Consider the following 22,544-nt stretch of genomic DNA (forward strand, 5'->3'; position numbering starts at 1 on the left):
AACATTACAAGGGGGAAAAGTTCAACACTGCAATTATATCAAAAGATAAATTAAGCAGGTATTTGTATTCAGTGATCTGGTGGACAACGAACCAAGAGGACACCATGGGTAGGGTATGTGTCTCAGACTTGAAACTGCCTTCTGCAATATAGATTGGAAAAATGTTTCTTTTGTCCTTGTCACCACCAACTAGTTTCTTAAGAGCAAGAAAATCTTTCACAATCTGGCCCCAACCCGTCTCTCTAGTGCTTGTATTACTTTTTTTGTTTTGCTTTTTAATTTCGTCCACCACTGCTTTCTTATCTACTGGGATACCCTATCTGCTCCTCCCTGAGCACACAGAGGACACCTATGTCTCCAAGCCTTTGCTAGCACTTCACACTCGAATTTCCCAAGCCTAACATAGTGTGTTAAACACAGCATGACACGCCAATGTTTGTTGAATAAATGCTGTCTCTCTATTTTAGGAGACAAAGATGACAGAAAAAAGTTGTTAAATCAGTAAATAAATAGCACCAGGGGGAGGTCAAGGAAAAGTTAATTTTAGTGTGTTTTAGGAGTGGGGGCAAGATGAGCTTTAAGATTAAGAAAACTGATGCTCTTTATTCTTGGGTCTAGTCAATGCTATGAGTCAGTTACTTTTTTGGGAACAAGTTTAAACCTCAAGGTTAAATGAACACAAATGCTCTGTCCATCAGCATATACTGAAAAAAGTTGTGGCTATTTCCATACCAACACAGTGAAATTAAAATACACATAGTCTTTCTCAGGGGTATCATATATGACAGATCTTTTAAAAACAGTCCCCTTGGCCACTCAGGTACAGAAACAGTTATAAAATTAAAGTACATTTTTTTTAAACTGACAATTTAATTTAAGGAAGAAAGAGCTGACATGTGTCGTCATAGGTTTTAGACTATAAGAAGAGTTGTTACAAAGAGGATAATGATCAGCATTTTTTTTTATCCTAGGGCAAAATGATGTTAAACCATGAAGTGAAGAAGTGAAGACTTAAAGATGAACATTCCAAATATGCAAGTGGTAAATAACCAAATAGCTTGCTAAGAGCAGTTATGAAATTTCCTTTTGTTGCACAGCTCTTTAAAAATAGGAGTATCCTCATCTACTATGGATGGAATGAATGTGGCTCTACCCTCTGGTTGGGAGGACAGATTCAGTAACCTCTCCAGTCTGTTTAGCTTCGTACGATTCTCCAAAATCCCACAAAACATTGATCTTGAAACTAAACAGAATTATAATACAGTTGAGTAAAATGCATGATACTACTGAGCGAGGATTAGGCAATACAGATAGTCTGTCAGTTATGAAATTTAAAGCAGTATACACAACTTTCGTATCAATTCAATTTGCTAAGTGTATACGACACAAATAAAATGAGGAAAAATGTACGTGAGTCTACTATAGTTTTACCATAATGACAAGTGAAAGCAAAACATTTTAACAATTAATGCTTTTATGTCTAAGAAATTTAGCTGAATATTTCATAAGCCTGTATTGAATATGCATATAAACACAATTTCCAATTAAATAGAAAGTCCAGAAAATGATATATATAGGAAATCAACTATTATTTTCCCCCAAATATCTTCAAATATATCAGGAGAACCAGGGAACAACTCTTTTAAATGTCTAAAAAAGAGCCCTGTACACTCTGAGTGTAAATCTTTAACAGGCTCAGAAAGAAGTTCTAACAGGGGTGGCAAATTACCGGCTTTTTGCCTATTTACCTTGCAGCTGTGGAGCTCGGCAGACGGGTCCATTACATACAGCACACAGGGCCAGATGAACAGTTCCAGTGACCTCGTCTGAACCAAATTCATTTACAGCAGTTTGCCACATTTCTTAAATAGAAGATGAGCCCATTCTATCTATGGCCCAGATTTGGACTGGATCACTGAACTATTGCCCAACTCTTATAAGCAAAGTACTAGCATGTACCAATCAACAGGCAGCCCATAGCAAAGGCAGAGGAAGGTCAAAATACACACATAAGGAATTGGCAGTGCATTACAGAAGAAAGCTACTTCTAAAGATGGGCTTCGACTATTAAAACTTTGAGTGTTATTCAACCTTTGTTAAAAGGCGGGGAGAAAAGTCCTCAGTTCCAGTGCAACTTGTAAAGATTTGGCTAAAAAGGAGAATAAATGTAGTTCTAGTTTGCAACCCATTATTTTTGTTAGGCACACAAATAAAAAAGACTATGCCAATTTCTTCATCGCTGACTTAGGATAGAAGATTGCTCTCGCCTTCACTCATGACTCCTTGAGTTTGGTTATCACTGTGATCAGCAGTTGTGAGGATGGAGGTCTATGACCTTCATCAAATGAAACATTTTGCTCAGTATCACTATAGGAAATAATGTGACAATTGAGCTAACTTTGATAACCTCCCTAGAATAATGGTTGGTGTTTGTAGTTGTTGCTTATGCTGAGCTGAGGACAGGAATGAACTGAATAGCCAAAGTGTCGTGCTAACCAGAAACTGGAATTTTGGGAAGCTGTGGTTGGTATAATAAACTGAAAGTGTAGGTTGTTAGAAGTCAGTGGGCGTACTCTCCACCTCATCCCACTATTCCTTATTTCCACATCCACACTCCTATCATCAGGCAGTGGAAGAAAAAGAAACAACATACAATGCTTCTTTGTGGACACTGTCAGCTCTCTATCCCAACCACAGCTTGTTCTTAAGTTTCTAAAACTGTATTAATTTAATTGTTTTAATACTTCCTCTTACATAGATTTGCATTTTCTTAACTGCTTCTACAAAATCCAAATTTAGGTTTGCTTCACAGGTAACAACAGCGGCATTCTGTAATTGTGTGTGTGTGTGTGTCTATCAGACATGGTGGTAAATTATGCCCTGCACTCTTCAAATTTTCCAATTTTCTTGCCAACAAGGATCATCTACTATCCAACCTCAAGAAGCCCATGCTGCCTATCATTTAACTTCAGGAAAGATTTCTACACACATATATATGTATGTAAATGTGTACATATACATGTGTATGTGTGTATATGTACATATGCATTAATCACATATAATTTTTTCCTCTCAGAAATTATAAACTTCTGACGTAGATATTTGGACTTCCTGTTCATTTACTCCATGAAGTTTCATTTCTACTAAAGTCAGGGTAATTTAGACAGAAACACAGGAAAACACAATAGTTTGCACGGAAACTATGAGTGCATCTGCCATTTGGTGCTTTCCCACGCAATATCTGCTGATTGAGCCTCTGTAAGCTCAGGCAGACTTTCACAGTATCTTTCTGTCTTACAAACCTGGTCTATGAGAGTTCCTTGTGAATATCTGAATCCTTGCATTCACCAACTAAGGAACTAGGAATTGAGAATGCTTTCTGCCTGCTCTTGAAGCTCTCCCTTCATGAAAGGCTGACAGTAAACAACCTAGTGGGAGTCCTTCAGGCCAAACCATGGTTGAGCTGATCTCAGCAGGCAGGGAAAAATGGAGCAGGCTGTGAAGCACAATTATGAAAATATAAAGGATTCACCCATACAGTCAGGAAGAAGTTATGCTGTTTTCAACATGAGATGCAGAAAATGAGGCACATTAAAAGAAAGTGTGCTTGGATTTTTATAGTCAGCATAGGTAAATTCCCTAAAGTCCAGGTTTGCCAGGATTTTCTCAGAGTGTGGATTCATTCTCAAGGCCTGAGGGTGGCCTGCACCAGGCACACCAAGGAAAGTCCACTCTTATCTGTCCAGTGAAGCCCAAAGGACTCCCTGCACAAAAGGGTTCCTTTCTTATCTTCAAATTCTGTCAACATGTGGCCCAGTCTGAGGGTTCCCAACTTCCTTTGAATTTTAAAATTCTGTGCATGTCTGGTTCCTCCTGTGTGATCTGATCCACAGGAAGTGACTGACTCACGACTTCACAAAGCTAATGAGCACCACACTGAGCAGTTTTCTTCCTTCCTTCTTTCCTTCCTTTTTCTTTCTTTCTTTTTTTTTTTTTTTGCACATCCACTATATGCTTTTAATGCCCTAGCAGCAGTAAAATCATGATTGTTTTCCCATCCAATTTAAGAAAGTATGGTGTTAGGAGGGGCAAGGATACCTCTGTCCTGAAACAAAATATAGTGTAACCCTAAAACATCATCAAATAATGTTTTATAAATATCAGAAATTATTGAATGAAAATCTTTCATTTCATTCAACTTCATAAAGTGTCCAATTCAAATAATAATGATACATAAGCATCACTGACATGAAGAAGTTTGATGTATATTCAGGACATTTGGAAAACACCCTGTATTACTGGAAAAAAAAATTTTAAAGAACCACAGTATCCTTTCCTATCTTGAACAGCTTTAACAAAGAGGCTGAGAAGAATGACATATCCCATTTTTTCCATTTCAAGGAACAGACTCATGTTTTTTCTAGACTTATTTTTGCAAAGTGAATGTCTTGAAAACTCTAAGATGATCACTGTTTTCTAACTTTTCAAAAAAGAAGGGAAAAGTGAACATGATGATGGTGGGTGATTTAATGGAATCAGCTTGTCAGTATGATGAAACTGAAAAAGCTTTTACAGAATATGTCCACATGCTAAAAAAAATCCTTTAACTTAATGTATATAGTGTAGAGTGGTTTTAGTCATGGCAAAAGAAAGAAACATCATTTATCATTAATTTAGACAGTAAATGTAAGGTTCTACTAAAACCTCCATGGATAAATTATAGAAATACATCCTGGCCAGACAAATGGAGCCAGACAAGTTCTAGGTCTCATCAGGAGCTCCTCAAAGAGCAGTCAGATTTTAAATGTCATTTCTATAAATGACCAAAATCCAAGGTTATTTCCCCAGAAACGGTATGTGTTCTACTTGTACATGGCTTCAGAGTTTAAAACTTTTAGGCACAAATGTTAGACTGAAAATGACCTCTTGGGTCTGGTGTGATGGCTCAATGGATAAATCTTCACGTTGCATGCACCTGGATCCCATATGGTTGCCAGTTTGTGTCCTGGCTGCTTCAGTTCCCACTTAGCACCCTGCTTGTGGCCTAGGAAAGCAGAAGAGGATTGCATGAATCCTTGGAATTGTGCACCCAAATGGGAGACCAGGAAGAAACTCCTGGCTTCTGGCTTCAGGTCTGGACGCTGCAGTCACTTGAAGAGTAAACCAGCAGACAGATTTTTCTCTCGTCTTTCCTTCTCTCTGTAAATCTGCCTTTCCAATAAAAATTAAAAATAAATCTTTAGAAAAAAGAAAAGAAAGTGACCTCTTGTTCCATCTTAAGCAAGCTTTCAGATCTTTCCCATGTTTATGTGTGGCAGTTACGCTCACATTGGTAGGAGTTGGTCAGAGAGTACGCATATGTTGTGTGAATTTTAAACCTTCCTTTCTTCTGCAAAGTGATTTATGCACATACTATTAAATATCCAAGAATATTACAATGTTTTGTATAGTGAAGTGTTATTGGAATTTTTTTACAGGAGAGACCAGTCCAATATTTAAAACTCTTTTTGTAGTGTCCTGAATCCTATGCTTTGGAACTGAAAGCATTATGAAGGCCTTCCTTGATGCTCCATAAGCTTTTCTTAGGTATTTTGGCTGCATATGGGGAGTATCGATTGGGAAAAATGACTTAAAAGCCCAGTGATAGTTTGTTTTTATTGACACTAGCTATAAATTTCATATTTGACATATAGCTCAAATCTAGCTCATGCAACTGTACCACTCTTTTGACTGGGGAGCCACCTCATCTGGTCATCTTACATCAATAGTGTTGTTATTGGGATTTCTTTTTTTTTAAGATTTATTTATTTTTATTACAAAGTCAGATATACAGAGAGGAGAGACAGAGAGGAAGATCTTCTGTCCGATGATTCACTCCCCAAGTAAGCCGATCTGAAGCCGGGAACATGGAACCTCTTCCAGGTCTCTCACACGGGGACAGGGTCCCAAATCTTTGGGCCGTCCTTGACTGCTTTCCCAGGCCACAAGCAGGGAGCTGGATGGGAAGTGGAGCTGCCAGGATTAGAACTGGCACCCATATAGGATCCCGGGGAGTTCAAGGCGAGGACTTTAGCCGCTAGGCCACGCTGCCGGGCCCTGTTACTGGGACTTCTGAGAGTCTTCTGCCCATCAGAACTTTTCGGGTTCACTGACGCTTGAGGGTCTAATGACCTTAACAATGTCCATAAGCCCAATAGAGTACATTTCTCACTATCTCTCTGATTTTATCTCCTATCACTTCCGTGAAAAACTGGTCCACCTGGCAATTCAATTGGGTTAGGCATGGGGGATAGAAAAAGCAATGTGAATAGAGACTAAAAGGAATAAGTTAATCAAACGTAGTAAAAAAAAAAAAGTAGTGATGGTGTGCCCTTGTTAAAAATTGACTCTGTCATGACTAAGACTAGAAACGTATTGTACTTACTTACCTTGAGAGTTTAATTCAAAGAGAATATACAAGGTATTTTTAAGATGAAAGCCAGTATTTGTCTACTAATTCAATCTTATTCTTTCAGAGACTATTACTGATTTCTCTGTCAACTGAATTAACCTCTTGGCTTAAAGCATCATCTACTCTCCAATGCTTATGGAGACAATTGTTGTGTGTGAATGTTTTTTATCAACAGGTTATCAGTAACTTTAGACAAGTTATCATAAATGCAATTCTCTTTCCCAAATGTCACCATGTCTTGTTCCTTACTTGCTTTTTCATTGGCTCTGTGAGAATCAATAACCCCTCATAAATGACCTGGTCCTTCATTACTTATTATCAACTCAGCTAATAGGTAAGAGACTCCTTCCTAACTCCCAGATGCTTGTTTTTACCAGCCAATTATGTTGGCTGGCAAGAACTACTTAAGTTTTTAAAGTTTTTTTTTTTTTGAGAGTCATTATAGTATGATCTGAACCATCACTTTTTTTTTCCTTTCAGGAGCAACTCATGGGGCCTCAGCTCCTATGAAGACATATGAGTCACAGGTAATCCATTAGCACTCACCACTGTCCAGGACAGAACAATCTCAACGTTCAGCACAGGGGTATAGTCTTCCTCAAGTCATCTCAATCTCAGAGCACATGGAACGGAGTACATGTCCCTGGTCCTGGGTCCTCTACCATGATCTCTTAATACTCTCTGAACTTAGTCAGCTTAGGTAAATGTCAAGCAAACATAATAGAGACAAGCTCTCAACTTGTTAAACTTGCTTTTCTTCCTATATGACTTACAAATAAACAAACAAAAGATAATGTAATGAATGTACATGGTAGCAATGCTCTCTTCTGTTTTCAAATATTTTCATCTTACATAAACATTGGTGATAAAATTATAAATACCATTAACCCACCTCCATGTTAATACTCTTATTGTCTTGCATAAACCCAAGTGAACAAATACATGCATGATACCAATCATTCCCTTTTCTAAAAATGAAGTTTTCCTATTTCTAAGCAGCAGAGAAAAAATTTAATGAATTCAGGATGTAGTTTACCCATTTATATCTTAAATCTTAATAAAGTAAAACTGAGCTACTGCTTGATATTTTGGGATTAACAGATTAACAGCCATTAACATTCTCTTTGCCAGAAAAGGGTAAAGAGTGGAAATAAGTGGTCACAGGTCCTAGTTTCTTGGATTAGTGTGTGAGGGTGGAGTACATGTTAGCCTGCAGGTAAAGGAGATTTTTAACTATCTAGGCAGTAAGGATATATCTGCTGGTAGTGACAGGTGTGTGTGTGTGTGTGTGTGTGTGTGCATACAGGCACACATGCTCATGTGTGTATGAGCATGTAGAACAAATAGCTAGGAAGAGGTTATTTGGGGGTACTGGGTGAAAAGAATATCAAAACCAAACTTAAGAGCTATTTGAGGGAACTAGAGAAAAGGTCACTACTTCTTACCATCTCCTCATGGCTTTCCCTTCTTCCGCAGTATACTTTCCCCTCTCTTCCACCCCTTCATAACCTTTTCTCTCCATTTTTTATTCTTCAGGTATTTTCCTGTATTCCTTTATAACAAAGAAGGACTCAGAAATCGCTAATTTTAGGGAACAATGAGACAAAATTTGCAAAGAAAAATTCAATATATTGTGCATATATCTGTATGTATATCCTATATTTGATTGACGAAGAAGAAACTGGGACTTTTCAGATTTAAATAATTCATGGTATGTCTGGTCATATTAATCTACAGACCAGCTGGTTTTTAGCATTGCTAGAAAGTGCTATAATGGGATCAGGAGTAGGAAAAGAAATGTGGGGTGTGTGTGTTGAGGGGGAGCAACAGAATTCTATCAGACTTCATATTTGCAAAGAAAGAGGACTTCTTCCTTTAGAGCTATTTATTGAAATTCTTCTAAACCTATTTTGTGAACTTATATATAGACAACATCAAGAGAAGGAGCTTAGAAATCCTCCCAAGGTTTAGGAAACTACTAAAGCTTGTGTATTATGTTCATCACAGTTCATCCAAGCAAGTAAGGGGTAAGTAGAGCATGGTATCTCACAGTGAATAAAATGGTTGGCACTTTGCTGGACTGACATATGGAGACAGGACCCATAGGAGCAGAGTTCTGCTTATGAATGCCACAGAGAGCTGCCTAGGTCCATCTGAATGCACAGGACCGGGGGATTAGTTGCATATTGTCATCTGCACAATTCTCAACACTATTCTTTAGCCAAGCATCAACTTCTTAGCAAAGTCTTCTGAGGGAGAAATCAGCACTAAGCTTATAGGAATACTTCATTTGGTCAAAGGTTAAGGAAAGACTGCCAAGATCTCACATTCACTGCCAAAAGATAGGATGCGGTGAGGAAAAATGAAACAGGAAAGAAAAGTGAGGGCCAGGAAGTGTACCAGTTTCAGAGACTCTGCAGAATAAATTGAGCATCTTAGACATGAAACAGCATGCCTGGAGAGAAGCATCAATACACTATTTAGGATCTGAGCAAGAAGCAAAAACATTTGCTCCTATCAGGAGTACTGCCACCGCCATGTGGGAGGTTTCTTCTTCGCCTGCTCTTAGCTATACAGGTAAGGATCTTGCTAAGATGAGCATTTTGTTAAAATGTTGGTAATGATGGTGAATCTGTGGCAACAGGGGAATAAAACCCTAATCAGCAGGCTATGTTTTTGAAGCCAGTCTGTGCCCTCCAGCATGTTCAGTCTACTTTCTGTGGTTTCTTGGAGACCTGTGTAGAGGGACAATGGGCCTCTTTACTGGGATACTTGAGGGACCTTCAACAAGTTCAGAGAAATGGCAGATTACTTTTTAATTCCATTTCTATGAACTTTTGGATGTACCTTTGAATATGGCTTTAGAAGACCAGTATATTACCTTCTTGTCATGACTCTTTGATTTTCCATTATCTTTTTCCCAGGCCATTATTCTCCATGGACCCCCATGGAGATTCATGTTTAAAAAAAACATCCCCCAGCTCCATCAAGTCCCCACTTAATTCAGGAGCCCAAATGGACCTGATTGTGTGTCCTCTGCTCAGTGTTCTGACTGCTGGGCAATGCTGAAGGAAAAAATCACAATACTCCACAGGTTCATGCTCCTCCAGAATTAGGGTCTCCAGCTTGAGCTGGGGTTTCAGGACTACCTGGCTATTCATCTATATGTTGCTAGACAGCTTCTTTTTCCATTCCCAAGTTTCATCTAGCTTTCTTTTTAATTCCTTTTAACCAAACCCTATCCTTCACTGCCAGATATAAATCTTGTCTTCCTTTTACATAAAGAAGACAGAGCCATCAAATGGCATCGCTTATCATCTATCTCTGTTACTGCAGAGACTTTTCTCTGTAGCACCGATGGCCTGCAGGATCTTGGTACATCAGTTATCCTTTTCTTTTGTTGTTTTCAACTTCTCTACTCTGCCAATATGAATCGGATGCCCTCATCTACAGTAACATAAACTGAGATGGTCATATGGCTCACATATCCTGTATCACAATGCAGAGTTTGAGTCCCATTTTTTCTTCTAATGATTCCACTTTTCTGATAGTCAACAGGTGGTGGATCAAGTACATGGGTTCTCATCACCCATTGGAGAGATTTGACTGCATTCTAGCCTCTGGTTTTGGCCTGGCCCAGTCCTGGCTGTCGTGGGGTTGCAGAAGTGACCAGTGTTGAAGGGATTATCTCTTTGCTTGTGTCTGTCTCTCTCTGCCTTGCAAATAAGATAAAAACAAATTATTTTAAAAATAATATGTAAAAGGCAACAACCATGATAAATGAACATGCAATGCAGCTGGCCATCTTCTGTAGAGTTGAGATTTCCTTCATTTGTGCCTCCTCAAGCTTCCTAAATTTCCATTATTTCTCAACTCATTAAATTTTGGTTTATCTAATTGTGATTTTAATTAAACTGCTTTTGTCAAGGTCATTGAAACCTGAAACGTTCGTCCCCAAGATCCATTCTTTGACCTCATTGTTTTGTTTCTTTATAAACTCACATTCATTAAGGTATAATTTATATACAATAAAATTCACCCTTTTTATATGCCCCTACTGCTCAATAAATTTTGACTTCTATGATGGCTCCCTGAGGATCGCATAATAAAGACCAAGCCTGATCCCTCTGCTTCATATACAACCCCCTTTGGAATCTCTAAGCAGTCTTCCCACCATAACCCATTGTCTGTTCACATCAGCTAGACTTTCCAGAAAATGTACAATGCATATTCATGCCCCTTGGATGTTTCCTCTTTATGAATCCTTTCCATAAACATACAATTTTGTATACCTTAGTAAATGCTACTTAGTATCACCACACCAATTTCCATCTATAATCATAACATGAGATGTTATTTTGAGAAACTGATGTTTTTCAAATGGAAGTCATCTGTCAAAATGTTACTACCTGAAGGCCTCTGTCATTTTTGTATTATAGGCTGAATTATATACTCCCACCCCAAATTCCATATGTTAAGTTTCAGGTCCATGCACTTTAAAATGTGACCATGTATGGGAATTGAGTCTTTGCAGATGTGATGAATTAAGATGAAGTCATGTTGAAGTGGTGTGGGTTGTAATCTGACTGATGTCCTTATAAAAAGGGGAAATCTGGACAGACATTCAAACAGGGAGAACAGCATGTGAAGATGTAGGCAGACACTGGCCAATTGTATTTGCAAGCCAAAGGATGTCAAAGATTGTTAGCACAACACCAAAAAGTGGGTAAGAAGCACAGAGCAGAATCTTTCTTGCAGTCCTCAAAAAAATCAACCTTGATGACATCTTAATCCTAGAAGTGCAACCTCTGGAACTGTGAGGCAAAACATTTCTGCTTAAGACACCCAGTTTCTGGTACTTTGTTACAATTGCCTAAGCAAACTTATAACCTGTCTAAGCATCCTTGAGCATGCTGGAACGTCAACGAGTTCTTTCATTCATCAAACACTTGCTCAGTTGTAGGATGTTAAATACAGGAATAAACACTTCATCATATGACTGCATTTTTGCTTCACTGGGAAGCAATCAATCTATTCTCAACACAATATTGATGGAACATTGCTATTGTTTGAGCAACCCATCAAAATTCATGTTGAAATTCAATTCACAAATTTAGACCTGAAGAGGTGCACTCAGGTGGGTCCAATAATAAAGTGACTGAATCTTGAGGACTATCCCCTCAGGACTCATGGGTCAATACAGGAGAGCTGTGATCTAAACTTGGGCTTTATTTGGCTTTCCTGCTTTTTTACCATGTGATGCCCTGTGCTACCTTGAGACAGTTCCACCAGTGTGAAGAACTTCACTCAGCTGCCAGGAAGATGCTGGCACCAACCTGTTGGACTTCTATGATCCTTCTTGACAAACTAGCCAGTATGTTTTGTTTAGCTATAGTAAAAGAAGGCAGACTAAGGCAAATGTCTAACATCCTTTCATATAGTAAATATTTATTGGATAGCCTCTACATGTTAGACACCATTAGCGACACAGTGGATAACAGGATGATAGGTTGAGTTCTCCACCTTGATGAGGCTGAACTCCTAGTAGAAGAAATAGGTATTAAACAAGGAATAATTTTACTCCATGCATCCACACAGACAATCACAAGAATTTATCCTGAAAACTGTTAAACAATGCTCAGGGCATTAGTAATACTTAAAAATATTCCTAAATACCATGTCCTGTTATTTCCTTAACATTCTTGCAATCTCTCTATAAGCCTGAAATATCCTGAAGATTAATGAACTTAAGCTGTTCTCTAGACTTTCCAATTTAAGCATAGTTTTAGGAATTTCATTGGTAGTAGCAGGCAAACATTACTTTGCAGTCTACAAAATGATGACCAATTAAATGAAGTCTCAGAGTGGATGTAGGGGAATCTATAAGCAGCACACAGATGAAAGATATTTGAGCAGGACACCCCCAAATCTGTTTTTCCCCATTAGTCAATGAGTCATTCAACACAGGTTTCTTGAGTACTTCCTGTTTGCCAGACCCTATATGGAAAAAGGTGAAGCTATGGACAGGACAGATACGGTGCTGACTCCCACTCGGCTTGCATTCTAAGGGGAGAACTTGGACAAGGAATGTCATCATTGCTTTGTTAATTACAATGTAATAAGAATATGCATGAAGTGTTAGATCACCTGGGTCAGGGTACTGGCCCAGGAACAGTTTCTGAGAAAGCTTCCTGAAGGAAGCAATTACTGAAAACTGACTTAGGGATGGGGTATGGATATTTGAGCAGAGATCACAAAGCCTTACGTTTCTTCCTCCTTTTCTTTCACCCACGTGCACACATTGCAAATACTTACAAGCATTCTTCAAATATACTAAGAACACCAAAACTAAACACAAGAGAAGGACTCTCCAGAGGAAAGGGGCCAAAAATAGAAGGAAAAAAAAAGCCCTAATCTCACCATTTGTTTTGAAAACATCCAAAATGATTAAAACATATTATAAACTAAAACATATGAACTAATCACTTGCCAAGTTTCATTTTTAAATCAAAGCCGCTTTTGAGGTTCATAAACTGAAAAAAGGAGTCTTCAAACATGAACTTGTGTTTTTCTTTTCTTGGCCCTTAACTGGCTTGAAGTACTTGCTGTGAGACTGTGTGGAAGGAATGGGATCCAGCTGGTTACAAACACGTGGCGCACATCTACTAGAATGTAAGCTCCTTGCGATCAGGACCTGGTTTTGCTCATGATTATACCCTGATAAACAGGAGAGCCTGGGAGACAGGAGGACCTCAAATGCCAGCTGATTCACAAACTGAATGACTATTCTAAGCTTTTAAAAACAGAATCTCCAACTTTTTTCTTACCTATGCCACATCTTGCTTTGGGCCAGTGGTTCTCAATCTGGAGTTATTTTTTTACCCCACTAGGAGGGCATTTGTATTTTTGGTGTCATAGATGGAGCAGTTACTATTGGTGAGAGGGCAGGGAGGCTGCTAACCATCAGACAGTGCACAGCAAAGGCTCATCAGACCCCAGATGTCCACATGGCGGGGGTTGGAAAACCCTGCCTGCGGCCTTTGTTTCTACTGGAATACACCTGGGAATGCAAGCTTCTATACCTGGAAGAACGTTCGGTCCTAGAGGAAGCAAAGCAGCATTGCCTCATTGCTTCACCTTACTTCCCTGTACAACCTACAGAAAATTGTTCCCGTTCTAAAGCATACTCAGAGAGCCAATTTTGCTTTTTGCCCTCACTGGGTCAATATGCAGTTGCTGGGGAAACCACTTGAAAAAGTCTGTCCCTACAATGCCAGTGAATAATTTTTACAGCATATTGGTAATTTCCCTGAGCTTACCTAAAAGTATATTCTAATTTTAGTGAAATTAGCTTGTTTAGAGACTAGTCATGAATCTGTAAGTAAAAGGAACCTTCTCCAAATTCACCTAGTTTTCTCCAGGTCAGGATCAGCACATCAGGATCGCCTAGCTTCACTCAGAATAAATCAGATCAACTCCAGGATTCTGTTAAAACCCAACCATGTGCCTTAGAGAAACTGGCCTCATAGCAGTTCCTCTGCAACTTTCCTTGTCCTACAATTCAGATACAAGTGTCTGCTTCCAGTTTCAGTGGGGAAACTTCCATGGTGCCAGAGAAGGGCATGTGTTGATTTCCCTACTAGGATGGTTGCTCCAGTAAACGTGGTGTTGTGGCGTGTGTCCCAGTTACCATAGAGACTGCATACACTAATCATGTAGCACTACGATTGGTGGGGAAGACACATTTTGCAGAAGCTTTTTTGGAGGGATAAAGATAAGACACAGGAAAGAAAGGGAGACTGCCAATAAAGAGGTACAGCAGAGAAAAGTTCCAGATGATCACAGATTCTAGAAAATTGAGACAACAGAGATTATAACCAGTATAACAAAACTAACATGAACTTTCTACTCGATGTCTTCCTCTCCCAGAAAAATTTCAAGTATGGGAAAGCAGAACAGACACAAGATTTAATAAGTAAATAAACAACCAACTGAGGTATATATATGACAAAAGGGGTAAAGCAAGAAAACATTTTTTAAATGGAAAAAGTAAAAACAAGTATTCTCAGAGAACAGTAAAATTGAAAGCCACATTTCTGTCAGATGGCTGATATACAGACAGCCTGACCCTCAAAGAATTCCTGAAGCTCTGAGGGCCTATTTTCTATCTCTGGAAGTAGAAGAACAGCATATTATTAATAAGATGACAATCTCCCTCCTTTGTTCACCAGATGTCTCCTTAACTATCCCAAGATTTTAACATTACAAAAGATTCACCCCCAAAAAGAAAATCTCAACCTTTTGTCCTTCTTTATCAAATGGCCTACTGGACAACTCCAATAATTGGATATCTCCAACACCTTGAATTCACCAAGTACAATGCTGAATTCACTTCCTCGCCAAGCTTTCTTTATTTACTATGTTCCACTATGTGCTACAGTCTGAATATGGTTTGAGTGTCTCCCAAGGCTTTATGAGTTATGAATTAATCTGCATTGTGAGGCATTAAGAGGGTAGAGACCTATTATGACTATAATGCTTAGTTGTGGGCCTTTGAGGGGTGATTTGGATTTGGTAAGTTGGGTAAGGTAGGGTTACCATGATTGAATCCTAGTGGCTTTATAAAAACAAAAAAGGAAGAGAGACCAAAATGACACACATAAGACATACGATGTCCATCTCTTGGCATGTGATGCTTGGCCTTGCTCTGCCAGCAAGGCAATGACTACAAGAGATGGCTAAGCCCTGTACCTGCCTTGGTACTTTTATAGGCACCATGACAATAAGGGACTTTAAGACTACACCCTACAAAGCAGTTACACAGTACATATCCTGCATGTACAAGTTTTACTCTTATCTAATTCTTTTATAATCACTTGCTAACTTAATATTCTGAAAAGGGAGGTGGTATTTTGTGTCTGTATAAATGTGTCTGTATAACAATACTTCATGATTTCAGTGGCCTTTCACTGCGTGTTATTTCTCACATTTTCTACCTCTCTTGCCTGTTGTACATATCCACTCAGACCTCCACTGTCTGTCCCTTGTAGCACTACAAAACTTGCTATTCTGAGTCCTTGCACATGTCACTACATGTGTCTAGGATATGAACATTCCCTGATAAAACATTTACTGAATAAAAAATAATAAATGCTTTTCATGTTGCTGCTTTGGGTGCTGAACAGAAATAGTGGTCTATCTAATATTCTGTATAAACTTGTATAAGTACTCTTATTTTCAAAATTAATTTTGAAGAATATGAAAATTTTGCCATGGAGAATCATGGGCCCCACACCACAATATTATGTTTTTCATTTACTAAAAACACCTGAAAACTCAGAGAAAGCAAAACAACTTCTTTTCTTACATTCATCCAACAAATATTTACTGAACACCCTTTATGCACCAGACATGGTTCTGGGACCTGGGATTTTTCTGAGTACAAACAGACAGACAAACAGAACCAAAGCTTCTACAACCATCAGGCTTATATTCCATAGCAAGCGGAAATAAACATGTAAACAAAACACACATCATGTCTGAAGGGAGCAAGTATGATGAAGTCAAGGAAAGGGTTCTAATCTAAATATGGCAATAAAGAAACGTCTCATTGGAAACTGAACAAAGATATTGAGATGATGAACAAACAGGCTTTATTAGAGACACAATTTAAAGCAATAGGAGAAGCAACTGCCCACACCTTGAGATGAAATCATGCACAGTGGACAGACAGTGGAGTTCTGAGTGGATATGTACAACAGGCAAAAGAGGTAGAAAATGTGCGAAGCAAAGAGGCCCATGAGGATTGAGATATGTGAGTGTGGTGATCCAGGGCTCAGTGAAGAGTGAGAGGGAATGGGGGAACCAAATGTGGAGAAGCTTGTAGAGCAATGAAATAGGTCAGGGCAGAGAAGTGACATAAAATACATTATATTGTATATGTCGCAAAGAGTCATTCTATCTTTTGAGAATAGGCTATGAGTGGTAAATTCTGAAGCAGGGAAGATAACTAGGAGCCTGTTGGAATAATTCAGGTAATATATGATAGTGGGTTGAATCAGAGTAGTAGCAGTGGTTAGAAAGAAATATTGTACAGTTTTGGACATAATTTTGAAGGCAAAATAGCATGATTTTTTCATGGATTGTGGATCTCTGAGACAAATAAAAGGCAGGGAGAGAAAAACATTTTTTGACTGGAACAACACTAAGGGTAGAGATGCTATGTGCAAAGAGAGGGAAGACTGTATTTGTTGGGTAGAACAAGGAACTCCATTCCTGGCATGCGACATTTGAGATGCATAATGCACACAGTGCAGAGGTTGAATATAGTTGAATATAAGAGCCTAGAATTCCAGTCAAAGGCCTAGTGATACAAGCCAAAACCACAAGCTTGGGTGATATGAAAGAAAGGAATGGACATAAAGAATAGAAACAGTTCAAATACTGAAACTTAGGATCCTCTTATAGTCAAATATTTGGAAATGAGACAATACCAACTAAGGAGATGGAGAAGAAACAGTCTATGAGGCAGGAAAACCATCTTGGTTGTGTGTTAAACTGAAAATCAAGTGAAGAAAATGTTTTGGCAGAGAAAGAATAATGGAACCATATGAAATGATGCTGAGAGAAATAAGAAAAGATGAAGCCTGCAATTCTTTAATGGATTTAGCAACATGGAAGTCACTGGTTAGAAATAATTTTACTTTTACTAAGCTGTTGGGAACAAAAACTAATTAGAGAAGGATCAAGAGGTATCTAAAATGGTTACAGACATCACAAGAAGTTGTGCTATAATAGAAATGAATAAATTGGAACAGGAGCTGTTAAAAAGGGTGGGTCACAAGACTATTTTTATGGTGAGAAAAATTAAAGCATGTTTGGAAGATTTCTGTATTGTGAGGAAAATTGCTAAGCCAAAAGCAAGAGGTGAACTTTTTCAGGAGCATGGTCTATGAGTGTGTGAGATGGGCTGATCCTAACGTACAATGGAGTGTTGGGCTGATATGGGGCACCTGAGTTGCAGGCACAGATACATAAATTGGCTAGAAAGTAAGTGTGAAGTTCTGTCATTTTGGCTTTTGTTTGCTCAGTGAAGGAGGGAGAAAGATGATAAATTGAGAGTAGGATCGGGAAAGGGAATTAGATAATCCAAAAAAGGGGAGGATGTGAAATACTATTATCTCAACAGGGAGAAGAATTTTGGGCAGCACTAAGGACCTCCTGGAGTGATCATGAAATTAAAGCAGAGTGCATTTTTTTTTCAGTCTCGTTCAATTGCCTTGTGGATTTGGTTTAGTGGGGGAGTTGCTTACACTCAATAAATTTGTAGGTTTCTGGAACACAATGAAGCCAGAGATGTCCATGGAAGTCAGGGTTTATGCAAAGAAATGATTATAATGTTCATTGTCTGTGCAATCTAAGCTATCTAACAAAATGAGAATGTGAGTGCATGGGTAAAAGGTCCTAATGAGATAAAGGTATTGCAAGAGGAATAACAGAGAGGTTGAGCTGCAAAGATACTAGGTGATGGTTGGAGAGGGGCAGCCTTGCAATTGAGATTATTGAAATTTGTTATTATTAGTGATGAAAATGTCAAAAGGATAGCCATGGGAATGCATAGCTATGATAGGGTGGGAGTCAGATCACAGCAGAAGTTCAAATTATTAAGATTAGATATTGCAAGCATGATACATTTAGACTCGGAAATGATCACAAATTATAAAGAAGTAGAAATGAAAAGAGCAATTGTGAGCTAGTGGTTAACATCTTCAAATCTAGAGTGCTGAGCATGGGTTCATTAGGTAAGTACAAGAAGGATGGGTGATGGGACCCCGAGCTTCTTATGCCTCTTTAGCCTGTCCTCTCCCTGTCCTTCTTTCAAACCCTGGGAAACCCTTCTGACAAACCCTAGAAACTTCAATTTCTCGGACTGGATATCTATCTATAAATTATTCACATTTTCACTTTTTTCCTTTCTATTCGAATGATCTCTAAGTCTCAATGGAATTCTGCCATAAGACATTTCCTGTCAATTTTGCCTGTGTAGGGCCATCACAGCAGTGGGGAATCTCTTCAGCCATTCAGTTCAATGCTCTTCATGGCACTAATCATTACCTGAACTCAGCTTGTTTGTTTATTTGTGCTTTTGTTAGGGGGTGGGACTTGATTTTCCTTCATTAGATTATGTTCATGAGGGGAAAAGTTCCATCTATATTGTACCTAGAACATAACATGCCCTCAACAAATATTTCTATGATGAGTTTACGATTGCCCCTACCTCATGCTGATGAACTCTGGTTTTCTCACTACAGCTTAACCTTATCATCCTTCCTGTTCTTTCCTATTCTTCTGCCCAGATCACCTTTCTCTCAGTAAAGCCACTCTACCATTTCTCGCAGACACCAAGGCATTTCTATCCTCATGGATTTGATCAGAATCTTTCCTTGTCTATGATGATTCCTCACACAATTTTTCAAACTCTAGATTGAGCCTTACTTCCTGGGCACCTTCTCCATGATTGGTGTGCACATCCCTAATTTCTCACTTCTCTGAAATTACACAGTATCCAATAACATCAGTTGCCTTATATTTCCTAATCGTCTCAGGGATATTCCTCTTATCTTTTCATTTTAATATAGAATTAAGCTTTTGCTCAGGGTTCCTGACTTACATCTATGGTACATTCTATATACGTAACATAATGCAAAATATAATGGATGCTTGACAAAAACACCATGGGCTCAACTGGGTAGCTTAACTGACTTTGATCGTCCACAACAAATAATCTGAAAAGTAACACAACACCTTTCTGATTTTTTCCTTTTGTTAGTGTAGTGTGACTATTCTTCTTATTGTATGGATACTATCTTCAAGACCAGAATCTCGCTCTTTGTCCAGCAAAACAGAATTCTGCATCCTGACATAGTAAGTCCTACAGCTAAATCATTGTATCTACCATTATTGTTCCTAGATTCTCTTGACAATTTCAGTACACCCAGGATATCACTGCCAAGATCACCTTCTTCCTCGATTGCTTCAATTCTCTTTAAATTGTTGCATTTCTTTTTCATCAAACTTTATGTATTCGTTTAGGAGCTGTTTTTTTCTTGGCTCCATCCTTGGGCTGGTTCTCTTTTGCTTTCTTTTCTTATGTTTAGATCTCATTTCTCACTCAGTTTGCCCTTTGTCTCACTTGAGGGAATCAGCTTTTACACCCCTTTTAAACCATTCTGTAATAAACCCTCCTATATTTAGAATAGTTTCTCAAATAATATAAAATTTATAATATTTATGAATAAGTGACACAATGCCAAGATATTCTGTCTCTTCTTTCAAATAACATCTGAAGTCGCACCTGCACTACTGAGTTCTATATTTAAGATATTGAATAAGTATCATTCACCCATCTGTTTTCATTCTGTCTTGCATTTTTCAAGACCCGCTTAAGGGTTATATTGTGCGATCCCTTGAGTTGGGGATTGTTTGGCATCGTTCACAAACTGGCCTTTGCTCTGTATGTTCCTGTTTCTTTGACACATAATAAATAATAATAACCCACTGTGCATTTTTACATTCTACTCATAAATCCCTAGGAAAAAAAGTGAAAACTAACAACCAGAGATTATAATAGAAGCACTGGAATAAAACTAACCTCTAACCACGTTTTGCTACAATAACATATACTTCCATATACCTATAGTCTAACAAATAATTACCTACTTAAGTCATTTGTAAATTGTTCCTTTGCCAACATTATGTATAATGTCAAATGCCAATGTGGTTTATAGGATGGGGGAAAACAACTAGAACATTACAGCCATGTGGGGGATCAGAGCAAATACAGCCAAATAAGAGGTTTACTCTGTTGGGTGCACAGTTTATAAGAATTAATCTCATGAGTAGAGCTACTTGACGAAATAGATGCCTGGCTGCAGCTGCCCCTCCCGGCTTTCCCTCCCTACTTTACCACTCCAGATCTTTTTTAAATAATGGAAGACTTTTTCTTTTCTTTTTCAGTTCCAGGTGGGAAGTGTATCATTGTGACAGAAAAATCTGTGCTTTTTTTTTTTTTGTCTGAATGTAACACATGGTCTGATTGAAGCTGCTCTAGGACAACGGCATTGTGCACAACGAAGGAAGATGAGATACCTTCTATTGGGAGGATGCCTCCATATTTATCCACAGAGTAGCCACTCTTACACTGCTGTTTAAATGAAGCCCCCAAAGTAGTGATTGTTAGGTTACTATAGTGGCCACTAGATGGCAGGTCCAAAAATTTGACTGGAGCCTCACAGAAGGGCAATTCTTCTATAGAATGTCTGCTGTTTAATCCACTGTTCATTAACAAGCTTTAGCAGATTGCCACACATCAGGTGGAACAAACCATATCCACCTGCATCACTTCATGGGGCTATTGTGAGGAAGAAGCCCTCTGCTGTGTAGGTTTGTAGAGCATTATCATATGCACATTCACAGTTAGAGCTTTAGATTTGTATCAACAGACATTCTCAGGGCTGGTTTTTATTAATGTTCAGCAGTGTTTGATTATGTACTGGTCTTTGTAATATCTTTTCCCCCATCTCAGAGGTATAAAAAAGGAGTACCATTGTGGGACCAACTGGAGGAGACCATCCGGCTGGGGACAGTACATGTGGCTGTATTCTATTTAACAATGTATGTTTACCAGACATTTTAATTTATTTAATGTGCTGTAATTTCTATATTGGAGGCTGACTATATTTACATGCTAGTTGTTTGGAAAAAAAGATTGTTGAGTTCTGAGAACTATTACTTAATAAAAAATGTTAAGCTCTATGCCTGAAAATGAAACAACTAAATTTAGTATAAATTCTTTGTTGTACACAGTGTGATTTTAATTTTCTTTTGCTGTTGGGATATTCCTAACAGAAGTAATTCTTGGACCAATTATTCTGAAGATAGACTTTTGTCTTTCCCTTCAAAAATTTTTTGGATTACTAGATTATACTGATATAAATGGTTTAGCTACATGGACATTGAGGACTTTCTTTATCTTTTAATTAAAGAACTGACCTTATGATTTTTAAAAGCAGAAAATCACAAGCTCTGAGATAATTTATCATTTTCACTAAAGAAAATGTGTTCTAAAGTCAAATTTATTTTTGTACAAGAGCTGTGACATGCATTCTGATATACATTGAAGCACCATGACAATTAAAATTTTATAACAATAAAACAACGGAAACTCAATTATAGTCAGGCAACTCACTCATCACTCACCTTTTGCTCCCTTTTACTTTTAAAATTTAGATTGCAGAGTCACAGTAAACATGTTGATTTCATCTGTCCTTGTTATGAAAATGTGGACTGTAAAGTGTCCACATTGAGGCACCAAAAGGAGACGGTCTTTAGAATAATAACAGTAATAAAAACAGGATCTTTTCTTACATGTTATAAAGATGATAATGATTGCCATATAAGATATTTCAAATTGGCACAAACCGATTTCCTTTGTTTAGAAGGTAGAATTTCAATAGGACGATCGAAATACTTTATTATGAAATTCCATGGTTATGTTCTGCCTACTTGTGGTACAAAGTACTCAGACTTGTACTTTTTTCACAGAAAGAGCCCCCAAATAGAATCTGAGTCCCAGGGTCTATCTTGATTGAAATACGGGCTGCCTTAAGAGATCCAGAGGTGGAACCTCTGGAAAGATGAGTCTTTAAGGAGAAAGTCTGCATGCCTTCTCTGGTTTTAACATCCAGCATGGTTAAGGACACCGCCAGGCATTATGCACTGTTGTGCTCTGTTAGGAGCACAATGTTAAGAAGCTTATATTGAAAGCTCCCACGTTACTCTTAATATGTGGAAGCCAGAATTGCTTCATTCTTCAAGTTCCCTTTCCCACTCTGCTCCTCTTCCAATACAACCTGTTATCTGTGCATCAAAATCCCACCTGTGAGTGCCTCCCTGACCCTTAAAATCTTTTCCCTTTCCTCTGTTTTTCAACTGTTTCTTCTGATAGCTATGGCCTTATGACCAAATTCTGGCCAGTGAATGTTGTTAGAAGTGACAAATGCTGTTCTAAGCCTGGCCCCAGAAACATACTATA

At 38.3% G+C, this 22,544-nt stretch overlaps 1 protein-coding gene across 9 annotated transcripts in view; it reads right to left on the reverse strand.

Annotated features, from left to right (window-relative positions):
• Positions 1 to 22,544, reverse strand: part of ZBTB20 (zinc finger and BTB domain containing 20) — a 770,381-nt gene that overhangs the window by 173,227 nt on the left and 574,610 nt on the right. The gene's annotated exons all lie outside the window — the stretch shown is intronic.

This window comes from Ochotona princeps, chromosome 3 (assembly GCF_030435755.1).
Source record: "Ochotona princeps isolate mOchPri1 chromosome 3, mOchPri1.hap1, whole genome shotgun sequence".
Taxonomy (NCBI): domain Eukaryota; kingdom Metazoa; phylum Chordata; class Mammalia; order Lagomorpha; family Ochotonidae; genus Ochotona; species Ochotona princeps.